The 9,415-nt window shown below is 44.6% G+C and overlaps 1 pseudogene across 1 annotated transcript; it reads left to right on the top strand.

Moving 5' to 3' along the window:
* The first annotated feature begins 211 nt into the window (after positions 1 to 211).
* Positions 212 to 7,901, top strand: LOC311360193 (annotated as a pseudogene). Its single transcript has 3 exons — positions 212 to 443; positions 7,203 to 7,352; positions 7,452 to 7,901. The product of its transcript is annotated as an uncharacterized misc_RNA (transcript).
* The last annotated feature ends 1,514 nt before the right edge of the window (positions 7,902 to 9,415 follow it).

Here is a 9,415-nt window from a genome sequence, read left to right as displayed (position 1 = left end):
TGAACGTATTTCCATCCAGACACTCTTGGGGAGAACAGCAACGCTTTTGGCCCGCCTATTATGAGATACACCGATGTGATTGGTTAATTCTCTGGTAACCAGAGTGATTCGCTGAGCAAATTCAAGTTGTGCTGTCGCGAGAACTGTCTCGGGTACCTGGCGACGTGTCTATATAAGTCGCCCACAGCACTGCCCCGAGATCAGATGAATCATGGCAAGTCCAACCAAGCGGCCGATGTTGGACGACGAGACGGTGACGGGACATCTTCATGCCGTTTCGCCGATGAAGACGTCCAGGCAGAGCAGACGGTACTTCGAGGCCACTCTGCAGACTGGACGTGAAGCCCGTGTCGTCTGCTTTTCACCTGAGAAGCGGGACGAGTTCGTACACGCGGCCGACAACGGACAAGCGGTTAAATTGGTCCGAACGAGGAAGAGCATCAGTAAGTATTGGACTTGCTTTCATTTGTTTTTTAAATGGACTGAGCGACGCAATGCTGCCGTGATTAGTTGACTTAATCAAAGTAATTATTATTATTTTTTTTTATAAATCTTTTTATTCTGTTTTTTTGTTCACATACAACAATTCACACATACAGTGTATGCATTAAATCTTGTAAAAAGAAAAATTGGCAGTTGGTGGTCTTACACAATGTGTGTTGAGAGCAACAACAAACGTAAACTGAGCCAGAACTGCTCCTATGAACTATCGTTAACCCTTTCCCCTTCCCACCCACTGTATGCTAAGGGAAAAGAAAGAAAGACACATACAGAAAAGAAAAAAAAAAAGAAAGAAGAAAAAACATTATTGAAATCACATATTGAAATAAATGTAATTCAAAATAAATAATTAAATAAATAAGATAGAAATAAAGGGGGAAAAAATAAGAGGTTGGGGGGGGGGGGGGCATCTAGTCACTGTCTGGGTGAATAATAGTTCTATCTAAGTACTCCAAGAAGGGCTGCCAGGTTTTGTTAAAGGCATTATCAGAACCCGCCAGTGAAAATCTAACCTTCTCAAGCTTGATATGAGTTAGGACCTCTCTAAGCCAGCTATTGTGTGAAGGTGGAAGAACATGTTTCCATTTAAACAAAATAAGACGTCTGGCCAATAGAGTCGTAAAGGCCAATACCCGGCGCTTTGACGCAGGGAGTTGAGGTGTAGTGAGTGGGGGAGAGCCAAACAGGACCGAGCAGGGCTCAGGGTTAAGGTCTATAGCAAGCACTGTTGAGAGTGTATCAAAAATTTGGCGCCAAAAGCCAGTGAGTTTCAGACAGGACCAAAACATGTGTGTGTGATTAGCAGGTGACTGTTTACATCTATTACAACTGTCACTGGTGTCTGGATAAAACTTCGCCAGTCTGACGTTTGTGTAGTGCACTCTGAAAAGAACTTTACATTGTAATAAACTGTGCCTGGCACATATAGAGGATGTATGAACTAGCTTAAGGATTTGGTCCCACTGATTATCTGGAATTGGAGCTCCCAGCTCCCCCTCCCAGGTCTGTTTCAGACGAGTCGTTGGGTCCGGGTTAAGGGAGTCAATAGCATTGTAGATCACGGAGATGGAACGCTTTTGTGCAGGATCGAGGGTGAGCAGGGAGTCAATCAGAGACCCAGGTGGGTGGTTAGGGAAGTGAGGGTAGTTGGTTTTAATAAAGTGCCTGGCCTGAAGAAACCGGAAAAAATGAGACTGAGGTAATTCAAATCCAGTTGCAAGCTCTGTAAAATTAATAAATATGTTATCTTTGTAAAGGTGCTTGACATGTAATAAACCTTTGTTACGCCACAAAGTGAAAGTGGGGTCTGACAGGGAGGGTGGGAATAAATGGTTTTTAACAACCGGTGCTAAAGTTGAGGGTTCATTCAAGCCGTAGTGTTTGCGAAATTGGATCCAAATTTTTAGTGAGTTGGTAACAACTGGGTTCTGTGAGATATTATGAGTCTTGAGGGGGAGTCGCGCAGTAAGGAGGGACTGTAAAGAGAACTTTGAGGACCGTAACTCTAACTGAACCCAAGAGGGGCCTATGTCAGCTCCTCTGTCAATCCAATTAATGAGTTTGTTAATATTACATGCCCAATAGTATTGGATAGGATTGGGTAGTGCAAAACCGCCCAGCTTTTTAGGGAGTTGTAAGATAGCTTTTCTAATACGGGGGGGCTTATTCAACCACAGAAAAGATGATATTATCTGATCTAGCTGCTGAAAAAAGGATCGTCTGATGAAGATTGGAATATGTTGGAACAAGTAGAGAAATTTAGGTAGAATCACCATCTTTACCAGATTAATTCTGCCAGATAGGGAGAGAGGGAGGGAGGACCAGCGAGCCAGATCAAGCTTGCACTTATCAATGAGAGGGCGAAAATTTTTATTGAAAAGGTCATTAAAAGAAGCAGTGATGAATATTCCTAAATATCGAAACCCCTCTGTAACGACTCTAAATGGAAAAGAAGACTGTGACATCTTCTTAGACAGGGGGTTGATAGGAAGAAGTTCACTTTTGTTAAAATTCAATTTGTAACCAGAATATTTACCGAATTGGGTTAAAATGTCTGTAATAACAGGGATGGACGACGCAGGGTTTGACACATATAATAACAAATCGTCTGCGTACAGGGACAGCTTGTGGGTGACATCATACCTGGTGATGCCCTCGACTCTCCCCTCCTCCCGGAGCCAGATGGCCAGTGGTTCGATAGCTAGAGCAAACAGGAGGGGGGAGAGGGGGCATCCCTGTCTGGTACCCCGACGGAGGGCGAAAGGGGGCGACCTCACTCCGTTTGTAAGGATACGGGCGTTTGGAGATTCATAAAGCAGTCTAATCCATGCAATAAAGTCAGAGCTAAAACCAAATTTAGACAGGACGTAATACAAATACTCCCACTCAACCCTGTCAAACGCTTTCTCAGCGTCTAAAGAAATTACCACCTCAGGTAAGACAGGGTTGGGGGAGCCAATGATGTTGAGAAGTCTCCTAGTGTTAGATGAAGAGTTCCTTCCAGCCATGAACCCAGTCTGGTCTGTGGAAATTAGAGCTGGTAGGGCTTGTTGCAAACGAGAGGCCAGGACCTTGGCGAGAATCTTTTGGTCCACATTTAAAAGTGAAATGGGCCTATAGTTGCTACATTCAAGGGGGTCTTTGTCTTTTTTTAATAAAAGAGAAATGTTAGCTTCTGATAGAGTTGGTGGCAATCTGCCGCTACTAAAGGATTCATTATAAACGTTAACCAAATGTGGGGTTATTAGGATAGAATATGCTTTGTAGAATTCTACCACGAACCCGTCTGGGCCCGGGGATTTTCCATTTTGTAGCTGCCCAATCGCCTCCTGTACCTCAGCCGCTGTGATTGGTGCGCCTAGTTTGTCAGACAGACTGCTATCAACTTTAGGATATGAGAACATCTCCAGGGGGTTATGGCTCTTCCAAATTTCAGGTGAGTACTCAGACGTGTACAAGTCGGAGTAGAAATTCAAAAACGCATCATTTACCAGTTTGGGGTCAGTGACCACTGTTCCCGAAGACAGCTTTATCCTGGGGATTAGTCTCGAGAGAGCTGTAGTTCTAGCCTGATGGGCAAGGAGTTTGCCTGCCTTATCTCCCATTTCAAAATACAGTTGCTTTGTTTTTAACAATTTTGTTTCAACCTTGGATGTTGACAAAAGATCAAACTCAGCCTGAAATTTGAGACGTTGGTCATAAAGAGAGGGGGTAGAAGCGGCAGCATATTGTGTGTCAATATTAACTAGTTGATCTAAGAGCCATACCATCCTCTCCGTGTCCACTTTTTTCTGCCGGGAAGCAAATGAAATCGCCTGGCCCCTCAAATATGCTTTACACGCCTCCCATAGAGTGCTTCTAGTGATGTCTGGGGTGTCATTTGTGTGAAAAAAAAAGACTAATTCCTCCTGAAATAATTTTTTAAAATGTGGATTGTTCAGTAAAAAGTGGGAGAGTTTCCAGTTGTTTCAAAGTAGTTTCAAAGTAATTAGTTGACTTGCTTCTCGAGCCGTCAGCCCGTCGAGGGATGTGCGAGGGCGTGTTTGATGTGTGCCATGTCAAGTCCGTCGACGGACGAAGGTAGTGTGCTTGAGGCGTTACTCGACGGAAACGACCATGAAAATGAGTTTACGGCGTTTTTTAGTCAACGAGTCGTTTTACTGTTTACCGTCTATATATGTTTTGTCACGTCTCAAACGGCAAACTAATTCACCTGCACGCAAGGCAGTGCGCGTCCTGGTCCCCCTCCCCCCGCCTTCACTGCTTTGATATGTAAAATGGCCGACGCAGGTGAGTACTCATCAAGTCCATTATTTCAGGGTAACCGGTAAAAGAGTGTTTATTCACACTTTGCGTGTAAATGTGAGGCCTGCCTGCCTTCAGCGTGATTTATGTTTTTGTAATTTAAATGTTGAATTTTTTTTTTCTATTTTAAATTGGTCGTTTAGATCAGTGGTTCCCAACCGGGGGGGCCCGACCCCCTGAGGGGGGCGCCAAAGATCCAGGGGGGGTCGCGAAGCCCTCTTGATTTTAAGGGGTTTAATAATTTTAATGTAATTAAAATGTTAAATAAATGAGTAAGTGTTTAATTCATATATATGTGACAAAATCAACTAAATTCAAGGGCCACATTAAACATTTATTCGTGTATTTAAATAGGTAAACAAATAAGTTATAGGCCGATATCACGAGGAACAGAGCATTCCTGTGTGACGTGTACGCCTCTCGTGCAGCAGCCATTGCCTAGCAACGTAAACAAAGCTCAGGCAGAGATGGCGAAGCGTCAGGTAGAGGAGACTGCGGAAAATGTCAAAAAGAAAAAGAGGGGCTTCCAAGAAAGTTATATTGAGTTTGGCTTCATAGAAGCAATGGATAAAATTAGAGCTGAATGTATATTTTGCCACGAGAAACTGGCAAATGAAAGTTTGAAGCCCTGCAAGCTGAGGCGACACCAGACAACTAAACATCCCGAGACGGTGGGTAAACCCAAAGAGTTTTTCATCCGAAAAAGAGAGCTTGTTGTCACTAGCAGGCCCCAAAACATAAAGGAGAGTTTCTTCAGGGCAGGAAGCGACCAGAGGCAGGCAACGGTTGCATCCCTTGAGTGCTCTCTCCTAATTGCCCAAGCCAAAAAGCCACACAACATCGGCGAAACACTGATTAAACCTGCGTGCATTAAAATGGCTGAGATACTGTGTGGACCGCAGGTGGCTAACAAATTTAAGACTGTACCACTATCCAACAACACAGTGAAAGACAGGATCGACAGAATGGCAGGGAACGTTGAGAAGACACTCGTTGAAAAAATCAGGACACGCCCGTTTTCAATCCAGCTGGATGAAACTACCACTGTGGCAGAGGAAGCAATTCTCATTGTGTATGTACAGTACATTGAGGAAACTGAGCTTAAACAAGACATTCTTATGTCTGTTAATCTCACAGCCACCACAAGAGGAGAGGATATTTTCGGTGTAGTCGACACGTACTTCACAAGGCACAATATTCCCTATGAAAATATAGTTGCATGCTGCACAGATGGAGCCGCCGCAATGATGGGGAAAAATAAGGGCTTCAACAGCCGTTTGAAGGAGAAGGCTCCGCACTGTTTAGTGTTTCACTGCATGATACACAGACACGCACTGGCTGCCAAACACCTCTGTGAAGACCTGGACGTAACCTTAAAGACTGTGGTCAAAATAGTCAACTTTATTAAAGCTCGCCCGGTCAACAAAAGGATCTTTGCACAGCTGTGTGAGGATGAGGCGCACCAGACACTTCTCCTCCACACCGAAGTGCGCTGGCTTTCCCGCGGCAGAGTGTTGGTGCGTTTCATGGAACTTAAAAACCAAATAAGTGAATTCTTAGCCGTTCATAACCAGAAACTATCCGACGAAATGACCGACGAGTTTCTCATTAAGACTTCATATCTTGCGGAGATATTCAGTCTGTACAACGAGGCAAACAAACGCATGCAGGGCGCGGATGCCAACGTAATGGAGTGCAAAGAGGCAGTGGATGCGTTTGTGCGTAAAGTGGAGTACAGGAAGAATAAACTGGGAAAGGGGGACCTGCAACAGTTTCCCTTGCTACAACAACAGTCAGGGGGGAAGTTATCTGATGCTTTGGCCAGACAATTCACCCGCCACATGGAGCAGCTTCAAGAGGATATGAACTCGCGTTTTTCGGATATTAATGAACATGTCTCAAAAGACGCATGGGTGATGGACCCATTTCTCGCTAAAGAAGAAGATGTGGAGCACCTCCAGGCTGAGGATGAGCTCATGGATATAAAGTCCAACTCTCTCTGCAAGCGATTCTATGATGAGCATGGATACAAGCGGTTTTGGCTTGTGAAAGGGCCAGGAGTCGCTCCTAGGCTTGCTCATCATGCAACCACCAGATTCATTTTGCCATTTGCCACAACATACCTGTCAGAGACTGCTTTCAGCGCTCTGGTCACCATAAAAACAAAGGCACGCAACAGACTTGATGTGCACAGTGACTTTCGTTTGGCTGTTACCAAAGTCACACCAGACATCCCATCACTGGCTCAAGAAATACAGTGTCAGAGCTCTCATTAAAAGCTAGGCTGCCTGGTATGTATGAAAGTGAAATGAAAAGATGATCATAATACAACGAAAAATGTGTTCCTAGTACAAGTTCTGAAGTTTATGTGGTCATTTTACACATGTTTTTCCTCATTGCTCCATGCTGTTGCTGTTTTTTTATTCAAGCAGGTAATAATTGAAACATAGGGCCTAATAAAGGAAATTGTGTTTTTAAAATTAGGCCTAGGTTCTGAAGAAGTATAGACAGGTTATCCTCATTGTTTCATGCTGTTGCTGTTTTTTTAGTCAAGCAGGTAATAATTGAAATATAGGGCCTAATAAAGAAAATTGTGTTTTTAAAAATAGGCCTAAGTTCTGAAGAAGTATAGACAGGTTATCCTCATTGTTTCATGCTGTTATGAAATTACTGAAATATAATAAAGTATTTAATGTAAAAGAAGTTATGATGTTCCTTATTTTATTTTTCATGGGGGGGGGGGGGGTCACCAAAATTTACAATGGTAAAAATATGGGTCCCTTAAGAAAAAGGTTGGGAACCACTGGTTTAGATTAATGCATAAATGAGTCATTAGTGGCAGCACATGCGTTATGGGCAGATGTTAAGTGCACATTTCTTTCCCTTTGTTTTCGCAGGCTACAGCAATCCGGGGGGGTTTCGATGTGTTGGTGAGCAGCAGCAGCAGACTGGATGTGGCTGGGGAGCTGCCATTCCCACGCCGAGTCCCTCACACCATTGACCGTCCCACTGTAGCTGATGTTTTAGCTCTGGGACCCAGGCAGAGGGTAAGCGTCTCGCTTCTGTGAAGCGTGTTGAAAGAAGTATTGGGGAGAGAGACGGATGCAGCATCCTAACGCCTCTTTGTCTTTGTTCTTTTTCAACAGGTGGAGGTGATCGATGTCAGGGTGCTGCAGGTCCTTGAAAACAAGGTGGTGCAGGTGCAGGGTGTTCCTGTTGAGCTCAAGACGTTTGAGGTCTGCGATGCGACGGGGCAGACGGGGCTCACCGTGTGGGATTGTTTGATCCTGTCGCTAGAGTTGGGAAAGTGCTACACAGTGCGATCATTGAGCACAAGGAAAGACGGGGACCGCACTGTGCTAACCACCACACCCTCCTCAGTGGTCACGACCACCAGCCATGTAGGGCAGCCTGCCTCCATCAGCGCGATGCCCGTCAGGGGCGAGGAGACCCTGCGTGGACCAGTGACTGGGGTCCAGATCGCGGCCAAGCCGCGGTGTCCAAGATGCCACGCTGGTCAAGAAAAACTGGCTGTGAAGTTGTCAACGCACCGCTGCGAGCGGTGTGCCATTCTTCAGCGCACGGCAGCGTACTAATAATAACGTATTCTGGACTGCTCATTGTGGCTGGAGATGGGGAGGAGCGCTCCATGGTGTTGACGAACTCAGCTGTATTTGGTTTCGTGAGGGAGCGTTTCCTGTCCGCCAGTGCACATGACGGGCCCGCCCTGGAGGAGATTGTCATTGGTATGCCTCAGATAGAGGTGACAATAAATGCTGAAGGGCTGGTTGTGCGCTTTGCTGAGGCAACCGTTGAGGGCGGCCAGGGGAACGTCCTTGAAGCGGAGCAGCAGCCGTCGACGTCGTACGCCAGGGAGACAGCAGATTTGGAACAGGAGAGTGACAGCCTGGCGGACCTCTTTGAAGAGGACTGAGTTTTCAGTGTTTTGATGTGGTGTTTTTGTTTTTGTGTAGACCTGTTTTTTTAGCACTTGAGTTTTATCGTTTGCCGTGTTTTGTGTGTATAATAAAGTTTGTGTTTTGATTTAAGCGATTGTTTTGTCTTAAAGGGAATTGGTCAGTTAGACAAACACACAATAAGAAAGAAGAAAATGGCTATAGGCAATTCAGTCTTGGCCTTAATATTGTAAGCAATTGTTGTACATGCAATGAAAAATTTGAGCAAGGGCAGCAAACTGCCTGGATTATTTGTCATGTCCATGGAGGTCTGCAAGCTGTGTTAATTTAGTCTAAATAGCTAAAATTGATTTTAAAAGCAACATTAGACATATTTGTTTATATATGTATTATATATGGAGGCCCTCTTAGGCCCTTTGGTTACTTGGCTTTGCAGTGCACGGTGTCTCTTGAAAATAAGAAACTGTTAATTGTTTTATGTGGAAAACTAAAGGTTACATTTATAACATCTTTGAGCGCTAACTTAACATTTCGCGTGTTTCCATAAACGCTCTTTCGTACGTTGTTGGTTGGTCTGAAGCGCTCTAGAACCTTCTTAGTTCTACCGTAGTGCTGGTTCAGTTCCTGACGCTCGTCTCCGCCACTGTAGGCCTACAGTAACCTTTAGAAATCCCCGTTGCGTATGTTCATTCCAAGTTCGCATCCATAGCCCATTGAGGCAAAATGAAACGGCATGTTTGAATTAAGGATGTTGTTTGGACTGTTATTTATTTTGGGCCATGGGTACAGCAGTCAAGTTCAGCTCGACTCGCTTCCAATCATTTGCTATATCGTGTAGGCCTACATTAATGACAGGAATGTAGAATCAATATGTTCGGGTGTAGTTCTGAAATATTGTGTTCATAAAACATGTTCATGTTTAAAATACAAGATATATGCGTGCATGTTACAACAAAAATCAAACAATTTCCATTAAGCCGTAAAGAAATGCATATGGATATGATAACTGTAGGAGGGGGGTGGGGGCCTATCGATGTACACAACCATAGACATGATGAAGAATAGACGCCGCATCGACCGCTTGTTGAATTTGCCCTTGGAGATCAATACAAGTATCTATCTAATGCTTACTGGCGCTGACGAGCCGTGGGGCCGCCATTTTGAACCGGTCAACCTTTGCACTCTGACGAGCC

This window comes from Micromesistius poutassou, assembly GCF_964030765.1.
Source record: "Micromesistius poutassou genome assembly, chromosome: 15".
NCBI lineage: Eukaryota > Metazoa > Chordata > Actinopteri > Gadiformes > Gadidae > Micromesistius > Micromesistius poutassou.
This window is presented reverse-complemented; position numbering and strand designations above follow the sequence as displayed.